At 39.1% G+C, this 25919-nt stretch overlaps 1 protein-coding gene across 3 annotated transcripts in view; it reads left to right on the top strand.

Moving 5' to 3' along the window:
• The window catches only part of FKBP5 (FKBP prolyl isomerase 5), a 128336-nt gene that overhangs the window by 16961 nt on the left and 85456 nt on the right, over positions 1-25919 (top strand). The window contains exon 1 of one of the 3 annotated variants that reach the window (XM_069488558.1): positions 11232-11342. The exons of 1 other annotated variant lie outside the window; for it this stretch is intronic. The gene's annotated coding sequence lies outside the window, so the exon portion shown is untranslated. Of the gene's footprint in view, positions 1-11231; positions 11414-25919 lie in introns of those variants that run through there. One more of the 3 variants, XM_069488560.1, reaches the window with a different exon arrangement.

Here is a 25919-nt window from a genome sequence, read left to right as displayed (position 1 = left end):
GGTTTTAGTTTACATTTCTCTTATTACAGATTAGGTCAAGTGTCTTTTCATATTCACCAGTGATTTAAATTATGAAAGTAATTCAAGTATCTGGTAAAACATTACAACAATATAAAGAGAAATACAATAAAAACTAGTTCTTCCTACCCCAGGTTGCCAGGTCCCATCATCTTAGGAGGAACCACCATTAAGAGTTCCTTGGGGCTGGCTGCAGTGGCTCACACCTGTAATCCTAGATCTTTGGGAGACTGAGGAGGGAGGACGGATTGAGGCCAGGAGTTTGAGATCAGCCTGAGCAAGAGTGAGACACCATCTCTACAAAAAATAGAAAAGTTAGCCAGGCATGGTGGCCTGCACCTGTATTCCTAGCTGCTTGGGAGGCTGAGGTGGGAGGATCGCATGAGCCAGGAGTTTGAGGTTACAGTGAGCTATAACTGGGCCACTGCACTCCAGCCTGGGCAAAAGAGTGAGATTCTGTCTGCAAAAATAAAAAAGTTTCTTGTACATCCTTCCATAAAGTTCCATTGGAATGTATCAACACATGTATGTATATACTTTTTAATTATATTATTCTATATATATAATTTTTTAAAAATAGGAGTCTCCATTATACTCTGTTGTACACTTTGTTTTTTCACCTAATAATATATTTTGTAGCTCTTTCATGTCAGTACATAGAAATATATTTTATTCTTTTAAATTGTTTCATATGTTGCATGGAAAAACCAAAATTCATTAAGACAATCTCCTGCTACTGATGATTGAATTGTCTTTAGTTTCTTGCTGTTACAAATACTTCAGTGAACATCCTTGTATATGTAGCATTGCCAACATGTAGGAGTGTAGCTATAAAATAAATTCCTGGAAATGAAATATTGGGTCATTGAGTATGTGGGTTTTAAAATTTGATAAACATTGCTAAATTGCCTGCCAAAGAGGTTATACAATCTTCACTTCCACAAATGAAAATGGTTATGCCCTATTTCCCACATCCTTACCTGCGTTGTATATTATCAAACTTTTAAATAATCAAATAGATAAAAATGGTGTATCATAATATTAAATTGCATTATTTTTATTATGAATGAGGCTAAGTATCCTTTTATGTATTTCCAAATCATTTGTTTTTCTCTCTGGGAACTGCCTATTTATATCTTATTCCCATTTTCTTTCTTTGTTTTTTTTTTTTTTGAGACAGAGTCTCACTCTGTTGCCCGGGCTAGAGTGCTGTGGCGTCAGCCTAGCTCACAGCAACCTCAAACTCCTGGGCTCAAGTAATCCTCCTGCCTCAGCCTCCCGAGTAGCTGGGACTACAGGCATGTGCCACCATGCCTGGCTAATTTTTTCTATATATGTATATTTTAGCTGTCCAAATAATTTCTTTCTATTTTAGTAGAGACGGGGTCTCGCTCTTGCTCGGGCTGGTCTTGAACTCCTGAGCCACTGCACCCGGCCCATTTTCTTTTGAATTGTTTATCTTATTGATTTGTAAGAGTTCTTCATATATTAATGAATTGACCCTCTGTTACATGTATTATAAATATTTTCCAAGGTTGTAATTTGTCTTTTGACTTTGTTTATGGTGTGTTACATTTTTAGGAAGCCAAATTTGTCAATCTTTTCCTCTATGACCTCCTATGTCTTGCTTATAAAAGCCTTGCCCATTACAAGCTTTCAGAAGTAAACTCAGGGCTGGGCACGGTGGCTCACGCCTGTAATCCTAGCACTCTGGGAGGCTGAGGCGGGTGGATTGTTTGAGCTCAGGAGTTCGAGACTAGCCTGAGCAAGAGCATGACCCCATCTCTACTAAAAGAAATAGAAAGAAATTATCTGGACAACTAAAAATGTATAGAAATATTAGCCGGGCATGGTGGCGCATGCCTGTAGTCCCAGCTACTCGGGAGGCTGAGGCAGGAGGATCGCTTGAGCCCAGGAGTTTGAGGTTGCTGTGAGCTAGGCTGATGCCACGGCACTCTAGCCCGGGCAAGAGTGAGACTCTGTCTCAAAATAAAATAAAAAAAAAAAGAAGTAAACTCACCCATGTTTTCTTATATTATCTTTATAGTTTCATCTTTTACCTTCAGATCTTTGATACATCTGGAGTATTTTTGTTATAAGAAAAGAGGTGAGGATCTAGCTCCCCAAATCCCCTGCTCCCTAGATGGCTAATCAGTTTTCCTAACATTATTTGTTAAATATAAATATATTTAAACATTTCCCCAGTGCTCTGAAGTGTTCATAGATAGTTAGGACTATTTCTTTTTCTTTTGTTTTTGAGACAATGTCTTGCTCTGTCGCCTGGGATAAAGTGCAGTAGCATCATCATAGCTCACAGCAGCCTCAAACTCCTGGGCTCGAGTGATCCTCCTACCTCAGCCTCCTGAGTAGCTGGAGCTACAGGTATGTGCCTGGCTAATTTTTTCTATTTTTGGTAGAGATGGGGTCTTGCTGTTGTTCAGGCTGGTCTCCGACTCCTGACCGCAAGTGATCCTCCCTCCTTGGCCTCCCAAAGTGCTAAGGACTATTTCTATATTTTATATTATTTCATTTATATGATTTCATTAAAATGTATTTATATTTTATATGCCAGAGTTAAGCTGTTTTAGTGACAGTTTTATACTGTGTTTTGATATCTGCTAGGGCTACAATGCTTTTCTTTTTCAGAATTCTCCTAGCAATTTTTACATGCTAATTTTTCCAAATGAATTTTAGAATCAGTTTGTCAAGGCAAAAAAAAAAAAATCATATTGCTATTGGGATTGCAAACAGTAAATATTTTTGTACCTCAGTCTACAAAAATATACAGTTTCTAAACAAAGAACTATGACTGATATATGATATTTAAGTAAGTCTTAAAAACATGCTGACAAGCTGTCAACCCTCCTCCTGAGGCTATCAATGATCTTGGTATCTCAAGGCAGCTTCTGCAATTGGGAAGTTGTCTCAGGAGCTAAATCCAGCCACCCAGACACGTTCCTAGTTTTTTGAGCAATAAGGATGGGAAATCATTCTTTCCTCTTGAGCACTCACTGGATTGTCAGGAATGGTACCACCAAATGAAGGCAGCAGGTGTTACCCTAGAGTTGAGCACCTTAGGAAGAAAAGGAAGAAGCAGCTTTGGATCTGGTAGTGGTCACCTGGGAAACCACAGTAGCCAACAGGCCTCTCCGGGCCCTCACTGATCCTTGAGCCCTAGACTCTTTGAGCCTGGAGGACCTTTCTAGATGCCCCCTCCCCATACACACACTCCACAGAGGTAGAAACTGAGGTACAGAGAGGGATTTCTCAAATTTGCACAGCTATTTAGATCAGAACTCAGAACCCAGGCGTATCATTAGTGGATCTTCGTTGCAACAACAGAATCCTATCTGACCAGATTGAGCAGAAAGGGGCTTATTTCAGGTTATTAGGTAACTCACAGAATCACCAGGAGGGAAAAGAGAAACAGATTCCATGCGAAGCTTCCAGGGACAATGCCTAAAGCCACATTGCAGAGAAAATGGTAGCTACCACCACTGTTGAACACTGATGCCAATAACTTAGTGTTAGCACAGCCACTCCTGCCTCCAGCACCAACACCAAATTCTGCCTCAGGAACTTGACTTTACAACCCCTGAGAAACCACCTCTGTTGCCACTGTGACCACCAACCCTCCTGCTGTGCACTTTGGAATTAAAGTCTCCTTTGGGTGTGTGATTGGTAGAGTTAGGTCACATGCCAATGTTCTAGCTGCAAGGGAGGCTGGGAATTTGAGTTCTGACTTCTAGGTTGAGGGGCAAAATAGGGGAATTTCCCCAAGTATAGAAAAGCCATTTAGAATTTGGACCACTACTCTAGTCAAAGACAACTACATATGCTAAATAAATATTTTTAAATCTTTTTATTGATACATAATATTTATATTAATACATATTTGTAGGGTATGTGTGATATTTTGTCACATGCATAGAATGTATAATGATCAAGTCAGGGTATTTAGGGTATGCATCACCGAGAGTATTTATCATTTCTATGTGTTGGGATTTAAATCTTTTTTTCCTGTTGATTTTTTTCTAATTTATATTTTAATTTCAGAATGTTACAGAGGTACAAACACTTTGGTTACATATATTGCCTTTGCACTGCCCAAGTCAGAGGTACAAGCGTGCCCATCCCCTGGACAGTGCACACCACACCCATTAGGTGTGAATATACCCATCCACTTCTCCCCCCTCCCTCCTGCCCAACATCTGTTGAATGTTAGGGATTTAAATCTTAAAAGCATCAAAAACCTAACGAGATAGGAATTATTGTATCAAGATACAGGAAATTGTAGGAGTCCAGAGAGGTTAGAGTTGCCAGATAAAATACAGTACTCCCAGTTAAATTCTTGTCTGAATTTCAGATAAGCAATGAATAATTTTTTAACTGTTTGTCTCAGTTAAATTTGAATTTCAGATAAACAGCGAATACTTTCTTCATATTCAAAGTATGCTCATGCAATATTTGGGACATACTTACACTAAAAAGTATTTATTGCTTATCTGAAATTCATATTTAACTGGATGTCCTGTATTTTTATTTGTTAAATCTGACAACCCTACCAGGGAGGCGAGCTCGGCGCTTGGGGCTGCTTTTGCCCAAGAGCATGTGCTAATCTAAACGAGCCATCAGAGAGGCTGAGCTGTACTTTTCAAAGCTTCTTGAGATTAAGGGGTACGAAATTAAAGTTCAGGGCCTACCGAGGTTGGAGACCCGGATAAACCTCCCTCATGGTAGCCTGTTACTTTGAATGTCCCAAATGAGCCATGGCTATGGGTACTCATGCCCTATGTACTCCTCTTGACTCTGGGCTGCCCCTGTGACCTGCTTTAATCAATAGAACATACTGGAAGTGATGTTTTGCCAGTTCTGGCTTAAGCCTTAAGAAGGTAGTGTCTACATTTTGGTTCTGGTGAAAGCCAAATGCTATGCAGTAAGTCCAGCTACCCTGAGACCTGGGATCTAACTAAGGATTTGTGTCCAAGTGGATTTCAGAATTGCCATGGACCTGTAGCTGCCATTTCCTTTGTAATGGGAAAGTCTGTTGGGATTTTCCTTTCCCTGCCTCACCATTGTGTGTGGGGAGCAGATAACTTGTCTCTTTAGTTCAAAGGTCTTCAGATTGAGAAGCCTCATTCATACCTGGATCTGATTTAGATGAGGCAAGTATGGACTTTAAGCTCAACCTGGTGCAGCAATAGGGCGAGACTTTGGGGGTCTTAAAGGCCAGTGAGTGTATTTCACATGTGAGAGCAAGTGAATCACTAGGAGACAGGGGGTGGACTGTGACAGATGGTTCCTTTGGTGGCCTCCAGTCAACCATGTATCAGAATATTCACACCACTGTTAGTTCCCTCCTCTTGAACCTGGACTGTGTTGTGACCTGCTTTAACCAGAAGAATGTGGTAGAAGTGATGCTGTCAGTTATAGACCTAAACCTTAAGAAGTCCTGGCAGTTTCCATATTTGCCCTTTGGGAAAAGCCAGGGACCTAGTTCAGAAGTTCAACTACCTTGAGACCACCACGTTGTGAGAAACCCAACCTAGCCTCATGGAGAGACGTGGGGAAGAGCTGAGGGCTCTGGCCACCGTCACTTGTTTTCCATGTGGGTAAGGCTACCTTGGAAGCGGATCATTCAGCCCTGGCTGCTCCAACCAATGCCACATAGACTAAACACCAGGTGTCCCCGCTGAATTCTGTCCAAATTTCAGCATCATGAGCAAATAACTATAATAGTCGTTTTTTTTAAGCCAGGAAGCAAACTATAGCCCATGGCTGACTACCTGTACTTTTATTTTTATTAACAGCTTTATTAAGACATAATTCACCTACCGTGCAATTCATTCATTTAAAGTGTACAACTCAGTGGTTTTAGTATGTTCACAGATATGTGCAAGCATCACCACAGTCAACTTTGTAACATTTCTATCACCACAAAAAGAAATTCTGTGTCCTTTACCTGTCACCTTCCTATCTCCTTCCTTCCCCTCCACCCCCACCCCTAAGCAATCACTAATCTACTTATTGTTTCCTGTCTTCCTTGTTCTGGATATTTCATATGACTGTAATCATCTAATATGTGGTGTTTCATGACTGATTCCTTTTACTTAGTATAACGTTTTCAACGTTAATCCATGTTGTAGCATCTATTAGTACTTCATTCTTTTTTACAGCTAAAAATGTAATAACGTTCCACTGTGTGGATACACCATGTTTTGTGTAGCCATTCATCAGTTGGTGGATATTTGGATTGTTTTCCACCTTTTGGCTATTATGAATAATGCTGATGTATACATTGGTATACAAATATCTGTTTAAGGCCCTGGTTATTTTTGTTTTATTTTGTTTTGTTTAGAGATGGGGTGCTGCTCTTTCACCCAGTCTGGAGTGCAGTGGCCCAGTGAAAGCTCATTGTAACCTCAAATTCCTGGGCTCGAAAGATCCTCCTGCCTCAGCCTCTCAGGTAGCTAAGACTACAGGCATGCACCACCACACTTGACTAATTTTTCTTTTCTTTTCTTTTTTTGTAGAAATGGAGTCTCACTATGTTGCCCAGGCTGGCCTGGAACTCCTGCTCTCAAGTGATTCTCTTGCCTCGGCCTCCTAAAGTGCTGGGGTTATAGGCTTGAGCCACTGTGCCCAGCCCAAGTTTCATTTTTAATTCTTTTAGGTAAATGTCTAGGAGTGGATTTGCTGGAACATATGGTAATTCTATATTTAACATTTTATGAACTGCCAAACTATTTTCCACAGAGGCCACACCATTTTACATTCCTACCAGCGATACATGAGAATTCTAATTTCACCAACACTCACCGACACTTGGGACCCTTGTCAAAAATCAGTTGACCATAGATGTATGAGATTATTTCTGGACTCTCAATTCTATTCTATTAGTCTATATGTCTATCCTTGTGCCAATACCACACTGTGTTGATTACTAATGCTTTGCAGTCTTCCTACTTTGTTTTTCTTAATTTTTATTTTTTTAAAGATTGTTTTGACTATTCTGGGTTCCTTGCAATTCCATATGAACTTTAGAATCAGCTTGTCAATTTCTATAAAGAAGTCATCTGGGATTCTGATGGGGATTGCATTGAATTAGAAGATCAATTTGGATATATTGCCATCTTAACAATGTTAGTTTTTTTGATCCCCAAACATAGGATGTTTTCCCAATTATTTAGATCTTCTTTAATTTCTTTCAACAATGTTTAGTAGTTTTCTGAGTATAAATTTTACACTTATTTTCTTAAATGTATTCCTAAGTATTTTATTCTTTTTGATGCTATCATAAATGGAACTGTTTTCTGGATTTCATTTTTGGATTGTTCATTGCATATGTATAGAAATACAATTGATTTTTTATTGATCTTATATCCTGCATCCTTGCTGAGTTTGTTTATTAGTTCTAATAGTTTTCAGTGGATTCCTTAGGATTTTGCATACACAAGATCATGCATCTATGAAGAGACAATTTGTGTCTTCCTTTCCAGTCTGGATTCCTTTTAACTGTATTTCTTGGTTAACTGCCCTGGATAAGACCTCCAATACAATGTTAAATAGGAGTTGTTAGAGTGGACATCCTTATCTTGTCTTTGTCTTGTTTCCTGGGGGAAGCATCCAGCCTTTCACTGTCAAGTGTGATGTTAGCTGTGGGTTTTTCATAGATGCTCTTTATCAGGTTGACATCCTCAACCCGACAGGCTGCCTGCTTTGTAAATAAAGTTTTATTGGAACACAGCCACGCTATTTGTTTATGCATTGCCTATGGCTGCTTTGTGCTATAGTGACAGAGTTGAGGAGCTGGGACGGAGATAGCATGGCATGTAAATCTAAAGTATTTAGTATCTGGCCCTTTAAGAAAAAGTCTGCTGACATTTGTTTTTAGCCACTAAATTTTGGGATAGTTTGCTATGGAGCAATCTATAACTAAAAGAACGCCCAGTCTTAGACTGGAACCCCAAAGAGAGTAAGGAAGAACCATAAATAAACAAACTCGTCCACAGACTGGAGCCCAGCTTCAAGTCATTTGGGTGGCTCAGAAAGTCTGGAATCCTGCAATTGGGTAACAGTGATCGCAGACTGCTAGCGTCCCTAGATGCCTGGCAGAAGCAAATGGAAATCCTTCCAGAGGAAGATATTATCATTGTTACCTCAAGTGATTTTTTAAATACAATGTCCAAAACATAGCCAGGTACATGAGGAGATAAAACATGAGGAAGAACCAGGAGTAAAAACTGACGATGGCAGCAGACCCACAGGACTGCAGATTAGAACTTTCAGATACAGATCATAAAACAACCGTACTTACCATGTTTAAGGAGAGAAGAGACAACCTTGAGCATTATGGCAGAGCACTAGGGGATATAAGAAGTGGCACAGCAGATTTGAAAAAGAACCAAATACAAATTCTAGAACTAAAAAATAGAATAACCAAATGGAGCTCAATGGTTGAGTTCAAGAAGAGAAATTTTTTTTAAAGCTAAAAACAGAATTAGTGAACTAAAAAAAAAAAAAAACAGAAGAAACTTTATTAGAACAAAGCATGGAAGGACAAAAGATAGAAAATATAGAAGAAAGGGATGAAGTGAGAAGGTCTAATGTGTTTCATTTGGAGCCCCAGAAAGAAAGAGGAAAACAGACAGAAACAGTATTTGAACATATATTGGCTGAGAATTGTTCAAAACTGATGAAAAACTATTCAAAAGGTGATAGAAAGCCATGAAATGACAGATGTTCACTCTACCATGTGCTCTGACTCCTAAAACAGTATATCCGGAATATACAAAGCGGCCTGTGAAAGAACTCAGGAGCCGAGATGGAGGTGGCTTCGTGGTGGGTGGAAAAGGGCTTGGGTGGTCTGGGTTCCAGAACAAGCTCCACCCCTTCCTAGCTGCGCCACCTGGACAAAGTTGCCAAATTTCAGTTTTCTCAACAAATGAGGATAAAGAGTAAAATGGACCTACCCCTCACTGCCATTGTGAGAAAATGTGATAAAATGCATGTGAACAAACCTAGTGAATGCCACGTGCTTTAAAAATGAGATGTGGTTTGAGCAGTACCACAAGCATGCCCAGGGCCACATAATTTGCAGGGCCTGGTGCAAAATGAAAATGCAGGGCACCTTGTTGAAAAATTACTAAAACAGGGACAGCAGAGCATTAAACCAAGCACAGGGCCCTTGTAAGTGTGGGGCCCTGTGTAGCTGCTTAGGTTACATGCCCATGAAGCCAGCCTTGGTGACAGGCCCTGCAAGGAACTGTTCTGTACGTTAGGAAAGGGCTGCTTATCCCACACCCAGGTGTCCACAGCCTTGGCCCACATCATCTTTGAATTCTGAAGGGCAGCAATGTTTAGGGAAAAATGCAAGCATATGTGTTTCCAAATGCCAAGAAGGGCAAGTGTAGTGACTGGAGTGGTTTTCTGGGGGAGTGAGTGGGGCTAGCCAGGCTGCCATTGAAACTGTAGAACTGACTGTTCCCCACAGACTCTGGTGCAGGGGAAAAAAAAAAAAAAAAAAAAAAGCCTGTAGCTGTATCTACAGGGCCTGTTGTTGTTGCTGCGGTGTGTTACAACACAGCCTGGCAGCCTCCCCTGCCTTTCTGTCTTCCTCCTGGAAGAGCCTGGTCCCAGAGCATGTGACTTGTCCACACAGCTCTCTGTAGTTTGCCCACACTGCTCCCTGATGTTCCCTCAATTACTAGGCTTTTCCAGGTCTGCATGCTTTTTGCTCATGCTACTGCCTCCCGCCCAGGAGTCCCTTTCCTTCCTCATCCACCCTTATGTCTGACCTACTCCATCTTTTAAAACTCAGCTCTACTGCCAGGTGACCTCTTCAATGAAGCCTTCCCTGCCTCGCCTATGCAGACATCTGTCACAACCCCTATAACTCGAGGAAAACTGACATATTATGTGGATGTTGCTGTCTCCTGGGCTGAATCTTTTGAGGGCTGGGACAACGTCTTCCCACTTCTGTATACCCTGTACATAGCATAGTGCTTAATACCTCCTGTTATTAAGCATGGTTGATGCTTAATCAACTGGCATTAGTATGCAGAGTAGTTTTGATCTATATTGTCTTGCTGAATTAATGCATGAATAAATTGTTTCAGTGACTCTCCCTGGCAGCTGGTAAAAAGGGAGGCTTCTAGGCACTGAGAATAGACAAATGACTGAGACAGAGCCCCTGCCCTTCAGTGTTGGCTTTATTTGTCTTTTCTGCAGACACCACCTCTTGAAGGCAGCATGGTGATTTGTGGAAGAGGCTCTTCATAAATACTTAAATGTGATACAGTGCAAAGAGAGCAGATCTGCAGCCACGAGACATGGGTTCCAATCTGGCTACGGGACACCAGGTTTCCACAGGTAATTCGCATGTCCCACAGTTAACTAGCTATGGGATTTTAGGTTTCCGTTTCCTCAAAAATGAGAGGGTTGAGCTAGAGGTTCCCTAAGGCCCTGGTGCTCCCAGGTGGGAGTGACTCAAAGGTGGCCATCTAGTTGGAGGCGGGGGCTCGTCTTGAAGTTGCATTCGCTCAGCAGTCTCCCCTTTGGAGTTGAAGGAGAACACAGCCATTTTCAAGGCCCTTTCCTGTCTTAATCGCCTGGGCTCTCATATTTGAAAGGCAGAAAGCCATGGGAAAGCATGGTCTTCACAGTCACTGGGTGTCCAGAGGGAGGTGCTATGTGCTAAATTGGTCCTGGGATTTCCCCAGTCCCGACTGGGCATCTTTCATGTCCCGGGGCTGCTTCCTAGGGCTAACCCAGCGGCACAAACGGCCTGGCCTGCCCCTCTGCAGTCTCAGGGCAGGCCTGGTGGGCAGACAAGAGGGGCAGAGCCTTCAGAGGGACGATACTGATGTGAAGTCAACTAGCTTATTCAGGTATTAGTTTCCCTGGAGGTAAGGGGTGTTGCGAGGGGATGTCGCTCAGCTTCCTCCATCTCTTTTCTAAGGCCCCCACAAAGGGCAAGGGCCAGACACGTGGGCAGGCATGGGGAGGCGGAGAAGCCAATGAACGGGGGCGGGGCCTTATTTCCATGGACGGCGCGCGGCCACCAATCCGGACAGGCAGAGCGACAGCCCGCGCGCCTTTTGGGGGCGGACTGACAGCCCCGGGGCCCTATGGAAAGCGGGTCCTGCGGCCGGTGGGGGCGGGACAGCGCCGGGCGCTGCCCGGGGGATTCGGGCCGGCACACGGGCGCTGCCAGTCTTGGGCGGCGGTGTCCGGCGCGCGGGCGGCCTGCTGGGCTGGCTGAAGGGGGAGCGGCGTGCGGGCGGGGCGGAGAGAGACGGAGCCGGCGAGCCCCGCGGCGACAGGTACCGGCGCCATGGCCACAGGGATGGGGCGGCGGGCCGCGTGTCCCGGGAATCGAATTCCCTCCTTCCCGGTCCCGCCGTGGCCGCGCCGCCTCCCCGCCTCCTCACGCTGCTCCTCTGCCCCGGAGCGGCGCGTCGGGGCGCGTGGGGCTCGGATGCTTAGCGGTGGGCGCCCCGGGGGCCCCAGACCCTGCATGGAGCCCCTCGCCGCGCCGCCAGGGCCGCGGGGCTAGTCCTCCCTGCGGGAGGCGCGGAGCCGGGTGGCCGCGGGAGCCGCTCCCCGCCCCCGCCGCGCTCCCCCTCTCGGAGGCGAGGCCGGTCGCGCCCGCTCGTCCTCACTCGGCTTTTGTTTCCCGCCCGGGTGACAGGTCCCGCTCGGGCTCTCGTCTGCGGCCCCCGCCTCGCCTGAGGCCCGGCTGCTCGGGGACCGCGGCCGCCTGGAGCAGGCGGCGGGACTCTCGGAGAGCCGGGCGACGTCTGAGCAGCACTGCCGCGGGCTGGAGCGAAACTTCGCTTCCCAGGGCCCGGGCGGCAGGAGAACTCGATCCCGGGGTGCGCCGAGCGCCGGGACGCCGCGGGCGCGGGGCAGTCGTGCTCACCTGGCGGGCCGGTGGAGGGCGAGGATAACGGAGCCACCGGCCGCTGCCCGCCTCGCTCGGGGTGGCCGCCTGCTGGGTGTGGATGGGCGTTCCCCGCCTTCACCTGCCGCCCTGGGACTGGGACTGGGAACAGCATCGCCGCTCTCGGCCACTTGTTGAGGGCGTCCGTGCAGCGCCATTCTGTTATTATTCCAGTGCCAGAGAAAAGCCGGCTGAAAGTTATTTTAGGGTTCCCAGTTTAGTCCTGGGACGTTAAAACTGCTGCCGCTTTACTGATCGTCTAAAAAGATGTGCTGGCGACAATATATGAGTCAAAAACCAGTATTGCTAAAAAAAAATAAAAAATAAAAAAAAAAATTGGAGGGTCAGGGTGTAGATCGCCTTTTTCAATTAACGAGCCAGGAGGAACATTTTAGTCTCATTGCCAAAATCGTTTTCTGCAGTGCTGGCAAAAGCATGGCAAGGTACAAGTTGTAAGTGGAGAATGCAGAACTCTAGATATCCTTCAGTGTGGTTCAGGACAGTGTGTACAGCGTTTGGCCGCCATTCAGTAAATTCTGCATGAAGCAGTTTGAGCTGGTGGTTTTGGATTTACTTTTCAGGAGTATGTTTTCCAGTGGAATAAGGCTTAGCATTGAATGGAAGCTTTCTTCGCCTCTCTGAGGGTAGACAGGAGTGTTTATTTTCATTGTTTTACCATTTTGTTAGATTGTGGCCAAGGGAAAAGTTAAACCATATTTTGGTTACGTATTTTTAATAGTCTGGGAGTTCTGTCCCCCGCCCCTCATAAGGGTTTTTGCAGAATTATAGTAGCTGCTTGAATTAAAAATCAAGGATTGACTTGCAGATACTCTTATTCTGGTGGGAAATTTTTATTCTGTCTACTTTCATTTACCATTTTCTGTTTGTCTCTCTCCCAGCTGACCTCTGCTTAACAATCTACAATTACGGCCCTGACCAATTTAGGGACTCTATAGAAAGATATAGGGATTCTATATTTTTAAAATACATTTTTAAGACGAGAGTTATTAATAACACATCATTTGTGAGAAACATTTGATTTAGTGTACTAAATTTTTTTCTTCTGCGTTGTCGTTTGATATCTGTATTGGATATGATTTATACTTCAGAGGTGTAAGTTTACCTTAAGAATATAGTTGCTCATTTTGACTTAATTATGCTAATTATTAGTGGCTCACTGAATGGTCATTTTATTTATTTTGCTAATTAAAGTTAGCGAATAGCTAATAAGAGTTCACCGTTGAAAGGTAAACTCTTTAACGAGTAGTTGTGACTGTTTGAGATTTTTCTTTAAATCAAAGATGACCTTAAAAATTATTTTATTTCTCTAAAACAAGCTTATGTTATGAGGCCTTTCTCTTTCCAACATTTAACAAAACAAGTATGTTTACAAATGTTTCATTTTTTAGTTACTGAACTTTTGAGTGAGTTTTTTTTAGACATAATTTTGATCAGTTTAGCATGAAAAATTTAAAAATATTGGATTAGGCAACTGATTAAATCTTCAATTATCTGTTTATTCTTGGTTTGGAAAAGAATGTGTATTTTGGGTTTAGTTTAGTTTTCTAAGGGCTTCTCATCTTAGAATGAATTAGTCCAGGAAAGAAAGAACATCCTCTTTGTATAGCTGTAGAAGTTAATTGCTGTTAAAAGCTGAGTTGGCTTTTTGATGCTTAGTGAGAGGGTAGATTGGTTGAACAATGACTCATCGTCATATAGAGTGGGTTTATTCTATATAAATAGTTGTAAGGAATCTTATAAGTCTGGGGCTTTCATTGTTTTAGATCATTTATATAATTGCTCTTTAGCATACAGGAATATATTAACTACTACTATTTGTAATTAGGGAGTTTATGATCCTTATCTTTTGATGATGAGTAAGCATGCCACATATCACAAAGTTATATTTTTGTGTAAATTTATGTACACAAAAGCCCATTTTAAACTTCAGTTTTTAGATATTTTAATTACTGGTTTTTATATACTTTAACTTGTGGTAGATCATATCATAAAATTATCAACCACATTTCAGTTTCAAAATTAAGCATAGGCTGAATTCTCACACTACACAATAAACATTGGGAATGTTTTTAAGTCATTTACCCTCAGGTATAGCACCTTTTGAATGTAGGGATGGTGGTGGTGGTAAATATTTTTAAATGAATAAAGGTACAAAACCCAAAGACATATTAAAACAGCTAAATTGGAGGATAGATCAAATGACACTGTTATAAACATTACTGCTTTAATTGTAATATGTATATTGTACCTGGCATTAAGAATATCCTCTGTAGGCCTTTAATGTAATGCTTCACCATTCCTAAAGAAGAATCTGTATTGTGCATATTCTCGCACACTCAATTCTGTAATAAATTTGTGCTGAACAATCAAATATCTACATTTTATAATTTTGAAACTGTGTGAACTTTCTAATCTAGCTGATTAGTAATTAGATTTTGGTTTTTTAGTATTTTTTATATTTCTGAATTTTTCTACAGAATATTTTAGTACATTTTAAAATTCTTACATTGTATCCCCAAAAATGTAAAGAAAATTAAATCTATACTCATCAGAGACTGGGTGGATAATGGTATGTAAATTACATGACTATTGACTTAAAAAACAACCACTTAAGTGATTTAATTTTCAAATAAGGTGTTTATGTGTAAAAGACATTTCTGCCAAATGAGACAGGTTAAAATAATTTATAGTAGGGCTATATTTACCAACAGGTTGTAGCTAACAGATTAACAAGGATATTTTAGCAATATTTAGAACACTCAAATTCCAGTACTCAAAATAATTTGCACCTCTTAGAGTAGTTTATTATGAGAACTGACCTACATTTTATGCTTAATTTAGTATTTACTTCTAGTCTTTTGGAAAACTTTCGGTTAATGAGAGTAAAGGACCACCAGAGGGAGTGTGGGGTTTATACGTTTGGTGTACTTGTTTTTTACCCTTGGTCTGGAAGCAAAATGTTTTAAAAATAAGAATAAAATTTTATTTTAGTTCTTTAAAACAATCTGGCAAAAGATATTGAAGTTGGTGATTGTAACTGTTTAGAGTTCCAGTCATTTTTATAATCAAAATCCAGGCTTAATCAAGGCTGTTTTTCTTTTAGAAAAAGGCACAATTATTAGAAAAATGAAAATGATGTATTTTCAGAGTGAAATAGTGGGTGTTTAAGTAAATAGTCGCATGTTGGTGAAGGTAAGGGAACATCCAAATGTTAAGAATGTTTTTTAAGATTAAAAATGTAGTACATTTGAATTGTATGTTTTTGAAACTGCTCATTTTTTGGAAGGAGGATTAGAAGAGGAAGAAAGATCAAGACTAGAAGAGGGTTGTTTTTTCTCATTTGTAGTTGCAAACCCTTCCTAAGTGGGCAATGGTAAATTTCCAGAATCATTTGGAGCATTCTGCATCAATCTTGGCAATTTATAGATGATGCTAAATGACAGTGGTCATCTGATTATCAAAAGCAGGGTTGCAAATTTCAAATTAATCTCTTCAAAAATCAGATTTATGTGTGGTTTCTTAATGTTCCTATGTCTGGAAATTAAAGTACCTCCTCTATTGTCAGCTGAATATTACACAGTGGAATTTGAAAGTCACAATATCTCAATCTTAGACTTAATGCTGCAGTAAGTTACTTTTTGGAATGGAGGAAACATCCTAGAGATTGAGTCTTTATCAGAATATATTCTGAGTGAGCATGGAATGTTCTTTACTCATGTTAAATGTTAACCAATGAAATTATTTTCATATTTAACTTTTTTTAAAAAAGCAAGACAATAAAATAGTCTTATAATCTTAATATATATTTTAGGTTTTGTTGCTAGCACAAAAAATTATATAGTAGATGGTTACATTTAATGTTCTGAAATTCTCATTTGGTAGGAGATATTTGTTATAAAAAGACATTTCATTGAAGCATAATGGTAATTTACCTGGAGAGAAGTTTGTGTCTCTTTTGAATTATTCTTAGGTTACAACATAAACTTGCTAAGAAAAATTGGGATGGTATCTTTCCCATTTTAGATTTATTTTCACTATGAACTTTTATAAGTTTTTTAAAAATATTTTTATTGGCCCTAAGTAGACTTTTCAGAATTATTCAAGCTCATATATGTTTGAGCATATATACATACAATACATACATATAAAAATATCAAATATCCACTTTTATATAACCATATATGTAGTTGCTATATATATATATATATATGTATATGTATATAACTGTATCTGTCTATACTGCCTTATTTCCCAGGCCTATTTATATGTGAAACTATTTTTTTACCAGTGAAATATTATTGCACCAAGAGGAATAAACTGTCCACAAAAAGTCTAGTACAGAATGTTCATAGTTTTTTTTCGCAGTAGGAAAAACTTTCACATGACGACATAGATGAGTCTCAGAAATATGGTTTGGGGCAAGAGAAATCAGACACAGATGAGTATGTACTGTATGATGCCATTTATGAAAAATACAAAAACAGGCAAAACTCTAAGGTATGGTGATAGAAATCAGGACAGTAGTTACCTCTGGGTAGGGACTGCGGTTGACTGGAAGGGGGCACAAGGGAACTTTCTGGAGTGATGGAATATTCTATAGCTTGAGCTGGGGAATAGTAATTCAATTATACACTTTTCAGGTAACTTTATTTTCATATAATTTTTAACTTACAGAAAATTTGCAAGACTAGTACAAGGAACTTCCATATACCTCTATCCAGACTTACCAGTTGTTGTATACATTTGTTCAAACTTATTGAATACTTAAGATCTGTGCATTTTACAGCATGTAAATTTTACTTTAATAAAGGAAAAAAGCTACATTTGTTTAAAGTGAGAATGATCTTGTTATCTGAAAAAAGTGAAATACCTCAATTAGGAATTAACCAATGGTTTAATAATGATGCGGAAAAAGAGAATCATTGACTGTCATTTGTTTCCACATACATGTATTTATGTTGTTTTTCACTGAAGTTTCATGACGGCATATTTCTGTTAGAAGAAACAGGAACCTGAAAATGATTCAAGGTAGAACTACCAGCAAGGAAACGCTGTTTTATTTTGTTATCCTGTGCACATCACCTAGGGAATGAGACTGAAACCTAGCAATAGCTTTCTGGGAATTGAAGGTGGTGATTATTCCGGTTAAGAGTTGCACACCTACAGTGTGCTAGGTTTTGCACAGACATGTATAGTTTTTACTCTCCTGGACTTACCAGACAGGAGAAGAGGGAAACAAATCAGCTTTTTGTTTTTGGGTGGTGCTGTTTATCATAGAGAGGAAAGTTTGGTTCTTGTTAACATGTAAACTATTCTTGATCATTGGTAAGTGGTAATCTAAAGTGAATCTGTCACTGTCTGCTAGTTTTGGTGTTCCTATAGCCTCCATAGTGTGATTTGATTTAAATTAAATCTATTTCGATCATAGCTTAAACAATGATAATTGTTTAAAAAAATTCAACTTTTCCCCTCTACTTATTATTTTATATAATATTTAATATGTATTGTTAACAATTTAGGATTCGGTATAATTAATGGATATTCATTTTTTTAAAATCTTTTTCTTCATATATGTCAGAAAGTGGTTTATATATTTAGTACAGTGAAATATGTTTGAAGTAATTGAAAGGCTAATCAGATGTTGCAACAAATTAATCATTGAGAGGACGGCAGTGGCTCACTCCTGTAATCCAAGCCCTTTGGGAGGCCCAGGTGGGAGGATCACTTGAGGCCAGGAATTCAAGACTATTCTGGGCAATATAGCAAGACTCTGTCTCTACAAAAAAAAAAAAATAGAAAAATTTTCTGAGTGTACTGACTTGTGCTGTAGACCTAGCTACTTGGGAGCCTGAGGCAGGAGGATCGCTTGAGCCCAGGAATTGGAGGTTACAGTGAGCTATGATTGTGCCACTACATTCTAGGCCTGGGCAACGGAGCGAGACCGTTTCTCAACAAACAAACAAAAAACCACAAATTAATCATTTATATTCAAGATAAACATTTATTTTGATTTTACTAAACAAAACCATACATTTATATGGCTATATATTTTTCAACAAAAACATAATTTCATTGAAGAGAAGAATGACAGCTGTCTAATACCAGTGAATGCAAATAAAAGTACTAACTTTTTTCATTTAATGAACATGTTCGTGTTTTACTGAAAGGACATACTAGGCTTTTCTCCCCTTTATGGTCTATTTCATTATGGATTTCATTGGTCTGTCAAGAATGAAGAAAACAGACCAGGCGAGGTGCTTTACGTCTGTAATCCTAACACTCTGGGAGGCTGAGGCGGGAGGATCGCTCGAGGTCAGGAGTTTGAAACCAGCCAGAGCAAGAGCGAGACTCCATCTCTACTAAAAAAATAGAAAGAAATTAGCCAGACAACTAAAAATATGTAGAAAAAATTAGCCGGGCATGGTGGCACATGCCTGCAGACCCAGCTACTCGGGAGGCTGAGGCAGGAGGATCGCTTGAGCTCAGGAGTTTGAGGTTGCTGTGAGCTAGGCTGACACCACGGCACTCTAGCCTGGGCAACAGGGTGAGCCTCTGTAAAAAAAAAAAAAAAAAGAAGAAGAAAACATATGAAGTGTGTTAATACTTGTCTGCTAGAATTTTGTTTTGAGTTGTCAGCCTTAAATAAAGATAGAATTGTAAAAATACTTGTGGGTAGCCTTTTAGACTTTTTATCATGAAAGTTTCACACATAGAACTGGAGAAAATAGTATAATGAACCTCCATGTCCCTGCTTTGCAGATTCATTAATGAGACAGCCATGTGTACCCATTCCCCAGATTCATTAATTATTGACATTTTGGTTAGTGTGATTTTTAAACTATTGAATTTTCACAAATGTTGTAAAATAGTGGTAATATTGGTGTACCAGATTTTTCTCTGTTTTTTTTTTTTTTTTCCAAAAGTTTTTTTATAAATAGAGAAACTTAAAAAGCAGTGTGTTTTAGCTCAGAGAATTGACTTTGGACAAATGGTAATTATGAAATTATTTTTATCTTTATTTTCTTTTTGTCAATTCATAGCCTGGAAAAGAAAAAGAAATATTAATTTTTAAGCTTTTCATTAGAATAAGTTAGTTCAAATACTCTATATCTGTAGAATAAGGTACTTATTCATCTGGAAAGTTAGGTTAGTGTAGTATCTGAGGAATGCAGTTGTCTCAGTATTCTTCTGTTGCCTTTTTTCCCCTCTAAAAACTCAACCATTGCAGTGCTTTAACTGCCACTCCCTTCTAGGCCCCAAATCTACATCATTATCTAAACTTCAGGTCTAAAATTTAACCTATGTCTTGAAATTTATTTAAATATTAATACCATCTTTGTAGAATCTGTATACCAACACCTCCCCACTCTCCTCCCCCACCTCCCAGCCAAAATGCTGCTCTTCCTGACTTCCCTCTTTAGCCGTTAATGACTCCATTGTTCTTATGGGTCATTTTTGACTCTTCCTTTACTTCTTAAGCTCAGTGAGTCACTAAATCCTTTTGTTTCTAACTTTATAATGTGTCTTTATCTTTTTGTCCCTTTCATTTGTATTATACTTGTCCTAATTTGGTTAACATATTAAAGGAGGAAGTTATCCTTAACCTGTGAAAAAGCTTTATACATATTAAGACTAAGCAATGTTCCTGAAGTAAAATAGGACATTTCTTCCCTTCTAGAGAAGGCTTCGGTCAGCCTTATAGGCAGAGGCATAATTTTTACGGCCTAGGTAATAATTATATTTAAACCAAGGTGATATGGACGGTTGCTAAATCACTCAGCTCAAGTAACCTGGTGAATGGTGGCTGGCAGGGCCCACAATTTTTCAAGGGGTTTGAGCAGCAGAATTTCTTAGACTACAGATGTGGCCCAGGATGACTTCCTGCCAGCCCAGAATGTCTGCATGTGCTTTGTAGTAGGGGAAATGCTGAAGTAAGTGTATACAACACATTTTCAGGACTTTCTAGGGTTTTTATGGCCAAAAGTACAGGTCTGTGGGTTCACTTGAAGTCTCTTCTCCTGTCCCTTGGCCCATACTTCCTGACCAAGATAGTTCCCGTTAAAAATCCACCTTTGTTGAAAGTGACATGATGTTCTATTTCATTACTTTGCCTTCTCTTTACAGGCTTCCGGAATTGAAGTTTGTCAGAAAGATAAGAGCCTGAGGTTAGTTGGGAGAATATAAAATAGAAAGGAGAAAATCAGTGATATCCATCGTACTTCACACTACTGGGTGTCTAGCCTCCTGGGGTCTCAGGCCCGATTCCTTTCCAGATAGGGGGTTGTTTACCAACTTGGCTTGTTTGTTTCAGCTTATAGAGATCTTTTTCTTTCTGCTTTTCTGGGAAATGTTAGAATTTCCTCCAGATAGGAACCAAGACCCAATTTAAGATTACTGACTTTGGGGATAAGAGAATGGAATCCTATATTGCCTTAGATAACTCAGAATATCTGATTATTTTCTTCTAAGGGAACTACAGAATATATGGGGATTCCCAAATGCTTATGCAGAAATAGGCTTAATGATTATTAAGGGTGGAAAAAAGAGCAGAAAAATATACCATCTCTAGGAAGCCTGGTGAGGTAGGAATAGACACTGAAATGAGATTCACAAGTGTTACTACTAAGTAGCTGTATAATATTGGGCATGTTTTACTCTAATTATAAAATGAGTGGGTTGGATTAGATAGTGTCTTAAGGTCCCTTTGCAGCTCTGAAATTCTAAGATGGGTGGTTTCTCAGGAAAAAACTCCTAATTTATTTGCTGTTTCTAGTTAATGATTTTTCAGTGGCTATTTCATATACATATTTTCCTGTTTCCATGAGAGGTTAGGAAAAGAAATGATTAAAGGAGTCAGAATTTGTAAAATGAGTTGGATTTATCTATATCTCTCTACTGAATTTTTTCTGGACCCTTATTTTCACCTTCTATTTGTATCCACTTTCTTGCTTTTTCATTTTATCTTTGTTTTACAGTGTGACTTTCTAATCTCATTTCTCTGCTGCTTCTTGCTGCTGCTTTTTTCCAGCTGTCCTTCATTACCATATTTCATTATGGGCCTGGAATTCATCAAATGGACCCTTGAGTCCAAGCTATCACTGATTTAAATTCAGATATCCCAGTAATTATTGGGACCCATCTACTCTATAATACGGCAACTAGAGAGATGAATCCTAGGGTAAAAGGGAGTGGGCTAGCCTGCAGGGAGAAGGAATGGTGTGGAAGAGAATTTCCAAGGATTATTTTGATTTTACCCCTAAAATATAAGTTAAGGTCTTAAGTTATGATCATGATGACTCTGTGATATGTTTGGTCCTGAAGTCCTAATGGACTGTGAGTTTCTTTAAGGCAAAAGCTTTACCTCTAATTCTGAATCCTCAACGTTCAGTAAGTGCAAGTTGAATGGAATTGTTAGGACTGATTCTTCCTTCAAGGTGTTTTGTGGTAGGCTGGGGATTAAGAGTATGGTGTTGTAAACTCTTAAGTAAGACTTAATCTTATCACTACCACCTTGTAATATTGGAGGAGATATTTATTTTCTCTTAAGCCTCAGTTTCCTCATCTGTAATATGGGGCGAGGGACAAGATTAATACCTACCTCAAGGTGGTTGTGAGGATTAAATGGGACGATACATGTAGAGCACTTAGGTCAGCGCCTGATATATGTCTTCAATAAATACTAAATACTATTACGGTTTCATTAATAAGTACTGCTGTGCTCCAGATATTTATTAAGTTCTGTTAGGTTTTAAGTAATGTTATAAAATAAATAGGATACGATCCTGTTCTCAGAAAAGATAAAACATATGCACAAAAGATAAATAATGACCTAGAAACCATGCCAAGTGGCAAACGAGTGGTTTACTTAAGGGCTCAAGAGGCAGGAATAATTGCTAAGATGAGAACTTCAGGAAGGTGACAGACTTGACCTGAGCTTCGAAGGACTAGTTGGCAAGTTTACAGGCTCCTTGGAGTCAGACTGCCTGTGTTCAAATCCTAGCTCTGCTACTTAACCTCCCTCCTAGGATTGTTGAGAGAATTAAATGACTTAATACATGTGAAACACTTGGAATGGTTCCTTAAGCACTGTTAGAACTTGATAAATTATTATTAATAAGTTGAGAGAAGGGAGAATGCATTTCAGAGAGAACATTGAGTGATAATGAATGGGAGGTATTCTAAGTTTGTTTGAAATGATAAAGCCAAATTGGCTAGAGGGGTAACCGGTTGGAAAATAGTGGATGATTATGTTGGGACAGAGTTAAGCCAGAGTCTGACATCTCTTCCACATATACCGAGGGAACTTGAGAAGATTTCTTGGGTTATTCATCAAGGGCTCTTGCATGTTAAAGATTATATTTCTAAGTCGGCATCTCTAGCATTTCTCCCCATCTCTCTTGATTTCAAAATAACTGAAACTTCTCTATTCAAACTAATTTTGACAGTGAAGCTCATGATATTCTCTTGTGAACCATCGTACCTCTTTAATTTGTCCATTTGTTTTTGTAAACATGTTTGGCTAACTTTCTCTTTTTCTCTGTATTCTAGTTGTTTACATAATTCTTATTCCTTTTCTCCAAAATTTAGTGGGTTTCTGCTACTGTTTTTCTCTGTAGCCTCAAAACTCCAGTTTGGATCCTAAATCATAAAGCCGTAAGGTAGAAAGGACCAGGGCGAGGGAGAAGGGGAAGAAGCAAGGGGAATATCCCCTAGTCTGGCCATCTTGTTTTACAGATGAGGAAATTGAGGTACAGCGGAAGTAAAGTCGTATGCACAGCAAGATCCACGGCTAATTAATGAGCAGGCCTGCACCTTTCAGGGCTAAAGTAGGGCTGATTTTTACTGTCATCTTGGTATGATTCTCAGCCATCTGGGTAGGAATTATTATAGTACTATCAATAATTTTTCTGCTATTGCTGTCAAACACCAATACAAAAAATTTTACTACCAGGAATAATATGATAATAATTCATCCTTATTAATGAGAAGCCCGTGATTACATTTCTTGGGTGAACATCATTTTTCTTAAAATAATGCTTAAAGCCAATACTACAAAACTGCTTTGAGAAGAAAAAGGTTTCTTTCCTTCATTTTTAGAGTTGTAAATTATAAATATAATAGTGTTATAAACATAAATAGTATTCTCCAAAATGTGGAGTTTTTGTTTCTATCATGATGGAACACAGGTTCTTTTACAGAGCTATGGATGGGACAGTCCTATTAGCATGAAAAGTCGGGAACCGTTGTACCTTTACCTCACCGTCCCTGGCCCTGCACTTCTGCTACTGCAGTGGCCGTCTCAGAGCTTACGCCAGCTGTCTTTGGTCTCTTACATTTTAATATATGCCACACATAAGGTGAGAACTTTCTTTTTTTTTTTTCTTTTTTTTTGAGACAGAGTCTCACTCTGTTGCCCGGGCTAGAGTGAGTGCCGTGGCGTCAGCCTAGCTCACAGCAACCTCCAACTCCTGGGCTCAAGCAATCCTCCTGCCTCAGCCTCCCGAGTAGCTGGGACTACAGGCATGCGCCACCATGCCCGGCTAATTTTTTGTATATATATTTTTAGCTGTCCATATAATTTCTTTCTATTTTTAGTAGAGATGGGGTCTCGCTCTTGCTCAGGCTGGTCTCAAACTCCTGACCTTGAGCGATCCACCCGCCTCGGCCTCCCAGAGTGCTAGGATTACAGGTGTGAGCCACCACGCCCGGCCGAGAACTTTCTTTAAGCATTTTCTTCACTTTCCTATCTAGATACAATGTGATAGAATATATATAAAGTCCTAAGCTTAGTGTCTGGCCACACTAGTTGAATTAAATATTCCTTTCCCTTTTTACAGAGTAGGTAATTTTTCCCATGTATAAATGTTAGTTCCCAATTACCAATTCACTATCATATCCCTTCCTTTTATTCCCTTGAATTGTATTGTTTTTATGTGGCAAGATGTCCTCTCTGCATTTTGAAAATTTGCATAGTGTAGAAATACTCTTTAGTCACTTTATAAGCATAATTTCATCATGCAGTTATTTTGCAGCCGGTAATCTTTTCATGTTCTGTATTCTTTCCCATGATTAAAGAAGGAAAGAGTGGCCTGAGTACCATGAAGATGCTCTAAACCTCTGCAAATTCTGCCACATTCCCTCCAAAACAGGCTTTTGGATTAGATTCATTTATACTGAAATACAAAAATTTTTTAAATCATCTTGAAACACTGTGAGGTTGTATAATCCACTCATGTCTATATAAAAATTTTTTTCCATATCCTCAATGCCTTGTATCAGATCACTTATTTATATTTCTCTTGGTTTGGTTTCTTTTTCCTGTCTTCATTTTTCTGAAGGGAGAAGAGGATTTCCCCCCCCCTCTTCTGGTCTGTGACTTGTTTTGTATTTGGATGATTACCCTTTATAACATATTTTATCTTCTAATTATACTATTAAGAGGGAAGAGAAATGCTTCAAAATTAAATTTGGGGGTTTTCTTTGAGGGCTGAATTTGTGTGTGTGTGTGTGTGTGTGTGTGTGTGTGTATAGATTTCTGTTAGCTCCTTGATGTGATGTTTTGGAACTTCTGTTTCTATTTTTAATGTGTTTTCTTATGTTAAATTATTGTTGTTTGAGGAAAAAAATATTAAACTGGATATTTATGGTTGATTACTATCCTTTCCTTCTGAATTTATGTAGTAATAAATTTTGTTAACTTCATTATTAGAATATTAAGCTTTTTATGATTTAACTTCTTTAGGTATTAACCCCACAATTCTCATACCTTGAGAGAGAGAAAGGGACAGTTGATTTTTGTCCCTTTCATTTTATACGTATTATTTGACAACCTTGTTCCTGTCATTTATTATCATTTTCTAGTTTTTATTTGTGTCTCCTAAAGCTTGTGAGGAGCTTTAATATTATGTTACGCATTCTTGTAGGCTTTTGTCTCTGTTATAAAATATATTCATTTCTCTTTTCCATTTTTAATATGATTATAGTCTAGATTTTTTGTTTAATTCATGATGTTTTTGTTTATATATTTGTATATAAAAATATTTGTATATTTTTGTTGGCTAGATTTGTCAGCTTAGATTGTAGTTTCTTTTCATCTCCATACTGTTTTTGTTCACTTAATTAATACTTCACTTTTATCTCCATTTAACAAACATTTTGGTACTACCATAATACTAAACATTTTCATGTGTATGTGTGTGTTTGTAATTTCTAAACAAGTATGGCTGAGATTTTCTTAGATTTTTAGACTATTTTACCATTTTTGTAACTATTATCTATTTTGCAGCTAAGGATGCTGATAATCAGTATATGAGAATTTAATACATCTTCTGTGAGTTAATTTTTATCACAATTATCTAGCTTTGCAAGACCAATTTTATGAGTAGATTTAAAACATTTAAAAATTTCTAATCCTCCTAATCGAGTGCCTCTAATTTAGTAATTTAAGTTTTGATTCTTTTGTCACCTTTTCATTCCTTTATTTTAAAAAATTGTCATTGGTTTTTCTAAAAGTGAATCATGAATTATGTGAAATAACTTTAAAAGAGGAAAATACATTTTAGAACCCCCATTTTATGTAAACAAGTTACACGGTGATGTGAACATATAAATTTAAGTCATTAAGTTTCTTTTACTTTATATAATATTAATCTATTGAAAATGATTTGATAGTTTGTAATTAAAACAAAAAAGGACAGGAACATTAAAAACAAAGTCAGAAAAATGAGTATAAATCACTTGAGAAATAATGAGCAGGATGAGGGAGTGGGAAGAAATTTTTATACCAGTAATCTGAGGCAAGATAGTTTCTGTGTTTGAACATTAAATTTAGCTCTGAGCTTCCTGGCAAGAAAGAGAAAAAAAGGAAACAGGATGGGTTTTATGGTTATTGTCTGATAAAGAAAGCATATCAGTTTTTCAGAAGAGAGAAACTTTT

This window comes from Eulemur rufifrons, chromosome 15 (genome assembly GCF_041146395.1).
Source record: "Eulemur rufifrons isolate Redbay chromosome 15, OSU_ERuf_1, whole genome shotgun sequence".
NCBI classification, from domain to species: domain Eukaryota; kingdom Metazoa; phylum Chordata; class Mammalia; order Primates; family Lemuridae; genus Eulemur; species Eulemur rufifrons.
Note: the sequence above shows the minus strand (reverse complement) of the source record. Positions and strands in the feature narration are given on the sequence as shown.